Source organism: Aedes albopictus, chromosome 2 (genome assembly GCF_035046485.1).
Source record: "Aedes albopictus strain Foshan chromosome 2, AalbF5, whole genome shotgun sequence".
Classification (NCBI taxonomy): Eukaryota; Metazoa; Arthropoda; class Insecta; order Diptera; family Culicidae; genus Aedes; species Aedes albopictus.
In genome coordinates, this window is record NC_085137.1 from 76,074,847 (window position 1) to 76,080,846 (window position 6,000).

Genomic DNA, 6,000 nt, shown 5'->3' on the forward strand with positions numbered 1-6,000 from the left:
ATTTCGTATGGTCATAGTTGCTAAGAACAACAACCTAATTTAATTAAACTTAACACCATTACTCAAAACTAGACGAAATACCAATGAAAGAATTGCGTGCTAGCCGAAAGGAATTTGAGACACATTTGTAATTATTACAAAAGGATAAAGGACAGTTTATTTCAAAACATATGCTGTATTTGATCAGTATTATATGAGCTTTCAATTAATACATTCACTTTGAAAATCTTTATTACAGATCGGAAATTAATTCAATTTAATTGTGTATCCGCACTTATTGAACACCGTTTAGAAATTATTGTTTTTTTTTCCCAAGATTCCTTTTGAAAATCCTCAAGAGATTCATTGGGGATTTTCCAAAAAAAAATGTTAAAAAGTTCCTCCTCGAATTAGCTATAAGGAATCCATCTATGTGTCATTCTCGAGATTTCTCATGGGATTCCCTCTAAAGAATATTTTCCAAGTGTTAGGCGTTTTGTTACATTGTTGTTTTCGATTCTGATTTTCTTCGAAATTTCTTTGGCTTTCTATAGATAGTGTATCAGGTATCAGAAGGCCGGCTCCAGAGGCACGTTATCCTCCATTTGGGACATTTGTGCCATCGCCAAAATAACAGCCTATTTCATCATCTACCTGAGGGAAAAGGAAGGAAAAAGGATTTGGATGGGGATAGGGACAGGTAGGGAAATAGGAAAAATACCCTGGAAGAGGGTACTAACGCACAAGCGTACCACAATGGGTTCAAACAGCGCCCTGAAAAGGGCACTGTAATAACGCATAAAGCGAAAGAGAGCCTATAGCTCTTTACCACAGCGGGTTAAGAACAACAGAATATCCTGAAGATTCAGGTTTCTGAAGTCAGTTTCACTTAATAAGTGTTTACCGAATACTCGGAAACGCAGTTGCGCGAAAACTGGACAGTAACATATCAAATGATACGAAGTTCCATAATCGGATTCACAGCTATCACAGGCAAATGAATCAGCTTGCTGAATATTCGCCATGTGATAGCTGAGTCGGCAGTGGCCAGTCAATGCTTTGACCAGCATGCTGCAATTCTGCTTAGACAGACTAGTTAGATACTTCGCCACCCGTAGAGATGGCTCAGCACTATACAATTTGGTTTGACGACATGACTCCAAACTATTCCAGTATTGTTTGTGCTGAGCGGCAGCCCAGATGTCAATCTGAAGCTTTACCCAACACTTGGATACCGGAATAGCTGGCTCAGGGCCAATGAAGTCATGTGATGCTCCAGTGCGAGCTAACTCATCAGCCAATTCATTTCCAGCGATGGAAGAATGGCCAGGTACCCATACAAGGTGAACAGCGTTTGCTAAATTCAGCTCCTCGATTTGAGTTCGACAAGCGATAACTATCTTCGACCTGGAGTTGGCCGAAGCAAGTGCTTTAATAGCAGCCTGGCTATCTGAACAGAAGTATATTACTTTGCCCATCACGTGCTGCTGAAGTGCTGATTGCACTCCACACATAAGAGCAAAGATTTCGGCCTGAAAAACGGTGCAGTGTCTACCAAGTGAATAAGACTGATACAGCCTTAGCTCACGAGAATAAACACCAGCACCTGCTCGACCTTCGAGAAGGGAGCCATCAGTGTAACATACGATGCCGTCTGAAATACTTCTTTCCAGATAACCAGATGTCCACTCTTCCCGGGAAGGGAATTTCGTGGAAAATGTCCTATATGGAAAATTACAAGCAATTGTAAGATCACTTGGAGCAAGGACAATTTTGTCCCAATTCACTAAAAGTGGAAACAACGAGGTGTGTTTTGGTGTGCGGTTCACAGGAGTTTCCTCTAGTAGACCGAGTACCCGTAACCGGTAAGTGCAAGAAAGGGCTTCTTGTTTGAGATGAATGTGTAGTGGGGCAACGTCAAAGAGAACTTCGAGCGCTGCCGTAGGAGTTGAAGAGAACGCCCCAGACATCGCCATTAAGCACATCCTTTGGAGATGGCCTAATTTTGATTGGACCGTTCTCACTTCACCCTTTTGCCACCACACAAGACATCCATAAGCCAATATTGGCCGAACCACAGTTGTGAAGATCCATTTGATATACTTGGGTTTTAGACCCCAAGTTGTACCAAAAGTACGCCGGCATTGCCCAAAGGCCATACAAGCTTTCTTGATTCTGAACTCAATGTGAGGTGTCCAGGAAAGCTTGGAATCAAGAATGACTCCAACGTACTTTACCTGTTCAGTCACATCGATTTCAGAATCAAAGAGACGCAAAGGTCGAACGCCATTACGGTTTCGCCTTTCCGTGAAAAGAACAATAGATGTTTTACTCGGATTAACCGAAAGGCCATATTGGCGACACCAACCCTCAACTACCTGAAGGGCGTTTTGCATCAGGTCGAAAAGGGTGCTGATGCACATACCAACTAACAATGTTAGGTAGTCGTCGGCAAAACCATAAGTAGGAAAACCGCTATTATTGAGTTGCCTCAATAGCGTATCTGCTACGAGATTCCACAAAAGCGGTGATAAGACTCCCCCTTGGGGGCATCCACAAACACTCAATTTCCTAATCCCTGCTAGACGCAATGTCGAGAAGAGATATCGGTTTTTGAGCATTTGGTGAATCCAATTGGAAATCATTGGAGATATACCATGACTCCGTGCGGCTTCCAATATGGCATCGAAAGGCACGTTGTCAAAGGCACCCTCGATATCTAAGAAAACACCCAAACAAGATTGCTTTTGAGCGAATGCTTTCTCGATATCGTAAACAACCTTGTGTAAAAGAGTCACAGTGGACTTACCAGATTGGTAGGCATGTTGGTTCACATGAAGAGGCACGTTGGCCAGATGAACATCACGGATGTGATGATCCACAATGCGTTCTAAGCATTTCAGAAGGAAAGAGGTCAAACTGATAGGTCTGAAACTCTTTGCTTCTTCATACGACGCACGACCCACTTTCGGAATAAACTTTACAGTAATATCCCTCCAGGATTTGGGAATATACCCTGTAGCAAAACTGCAAACAAGTAGTTTTTTCAAAACATGTTTGAAATAATCAAATCCCTTCTGAAGCAAAATAGGATAAATCCCATCTGCCCCAGGAGATTTGAAAGGAGCAAAGCTATTAAGAGCCCACTCAATCGATTCTATAGTTACAATACTCCGAGCCGAAGCTAAAGAATCATAACTACAAGAAAAGACATCAGGATCATCCGAAGATGTAATATCTACACATCCAGGGAAGTGTGTGCTGAATAAGCATTCCAGAACTTCCTCATCAGAGGAAGTCAGATCGCCATTTGGCAAACGAAGTTCGTTCACCCGGAAATCCTTAGATTTCGCAAGGATTTTGTTTAACCGACTGACTTCACTCAAGCTGGAAACATTTGTACAAAGGTTTTTCCAGCCGGATCGTTCAGCAGACCGGAGAGCTTTCCTGTAGGCCATGCGAGCCGACCTGAAAGCCTCCGAACCAGCCGAACGTCGTCTGTTCCAACTCTTTCTACATTGTTTCCTGAGTTTCGCCAGATCAGAGTTCCACCAAGGGGTTCCTCTTGTGATCTTCACAGACCGTAGAGGGCATGCTTCTTCAAAAGCTTCCATGATGAAGGTCGTTGTAGTATCAAAGGCATCATCTAAATCACTTGGAGTGTCAATGGATGGTGAATATCCATGAAATTTGGCTGCAACCAAATCAGTATAAAGATCCCAGTTTGTTGACCGAGGATTCCTGAAACGCAATGTTTGCGAAGTAACATTTAAATGTTCAAAAAAGATGTAGCGATGGTCAGATAAAGATTCTTCATCTGACACATGCCAGTTGGTCAGCTCGTGACTAATTCTGCTAGAGCACAGCGTTATATCTAACACTTCCTCTCTAGCAGATACCATGAAGGTTGGGCGGTTGCCTATGTTAAGTAATGCAAGATCTGTACTACTTAAGTACTCCATCAAACTGGAGCCTCTCAAGTTAATGTCTGAGCTGCCCCAGATGATATGGTGAGCATTAGCATCACTGCCAACAATTAGCGGAAGGCCTTTTGAAGTGCAGTATGTGATGACTTGTTTGAAAGCATCCGTAGGGGATGGTTCATCATGCGGTAAATACACAGAACAATAGACGTATTTCCTGTTGAGGTTTCCAACAGATACATCAATTGTGATAGCACATACATCTCTGGTGGTTAGTTCAGAGATGAGTGTAGCAACTATTGCGTTGTTGACAAGCACACAGGCTCGAGGCATGACACGCGAGTTTGCCATTTCATGTTTACTGAAAGTGGCAAACACCGGGTTCACAAGGTTTCCTAGATAGAAATTTCCCTTACGAAAGTAAGGTTCTAGTACCAAGGCCACTTGGGCTGTACCATTTTGCATAAGTCTGCAAAGATTGATCGTTGCTGTTCTTTTATGCTGAAGATTGATCTGAGCTATCCTAACCGTAGCCACTACCCAAACTAGGTAAGATTAAACTCTTCGCAACAACAGCACAACAAATAACAGCAACAATAAAACCAAATCGGTATCGATTGGAAAACGCCAAAGGCGAGGATACACAGAATACACTGTGTAAATCGCATAATGCGAAACCATATAGGTGAAAATTTAAACTAATTAACAACATCTTCATAATCCCGCCCTTATTTAGCCTCAAGTGAGACTAAAGAAGGGCAGCTGATTGTCTCGGAGAAACACAAGGTCCACTGCACCATTGCTCCGGTTAGCGCAGTAAGGGCTACAAACTGTGGAGGGCGCCCTGGTACTCCACAGGCTCCGTTAGCGGTTAGGTTTTTATTAGACCCCCCCTAGCCATTCATTCCTAGGCACGGTAAGCATAAAGCCGCATCACACCATGAATTAGGGGTCACCTGTTGGTGGATTCTTACCACCGGAACAGGCGGTCCGTAGTGTTATTCTTAGCCAATTGAGACAATCGCTACCGACACTACACAGCTATCTAGGCTGATCGGAAAAAGAAGTTAATATTGATGATCAACTTCATACGGACTCGAACAGCCGACAAATGAAAGAATTGCGTGCTAGCCGAAAGGAATTTGAGACACATTTGTAATTATTACAAAAGGATAAAGGACAGTTTATTTCAAAACATATGCTGTATTTGATCAGTATTATATGAGCTTTCAATTAATACATTCACTTTGAAAATCTTTATTACAGATCGGAAATTAATTCAATTTAATTGTGTATCCGCACTTATTGAACACCGTTTAGAAATTATTGTTTTTTTTTCCCAAGATTCCTTTTGAAAATCCTCAAGAGATTCATTGGGGATTTTCCAAAAAAAAATGTTAAAAAGTTCCTCCTCGAATTAGCTATAAGGAATCCATCTATGTGTCATTCTCGAGATTTCTCATGGGATTCCCTCTAAAGAATATTTTCCAAGTGTTAGGCGTTTTGTTACATTGTTGTTTTCGATTCTGATTTTCTTCGAAATTTCTTTGGCTTTCTATAGATAGTGTGATTGAATCGATCAATCACGATCATCGATCAAATCTGACTATACATATACATGTCAATGGATGCTACTCCGTGATTGATCTGAGCTGGTTCCAATTGCACTGAGATCCAAACGAATAAGGGCTGGGACACTCCACTTATTCTCAAAGTACAATTTAAGCAGCTCATACATTTTGGATCAATAACGGCGCCAGCCACGTCCTTATAGTCAGTTGGGAAGGGAAAGGAATGTTAGAGTGTGCTGGTTGTTGCTACTAAAGACCGAGATCACCTCTGTATCCCCACAATCAGCACGGACTGGGGTATTTGTTAGATGGAAAGGATGGGAGAACTGGGAGTCACCGTTGGGTCGGTGATGCGATTCATGGATTGGGGGTTATTTATAGTGTTCGTAAGGTGATACATTGTGTGGTGAATAAGATGAATAAGGTCAAGCGGCACAGCACGCTTTGGTTGCATAACTTGTAGGCGTTATATAACACTGTGCTGTGAGTGGAAGATGGAAGGGAGGGAAACGACTTTTTTCCAATAC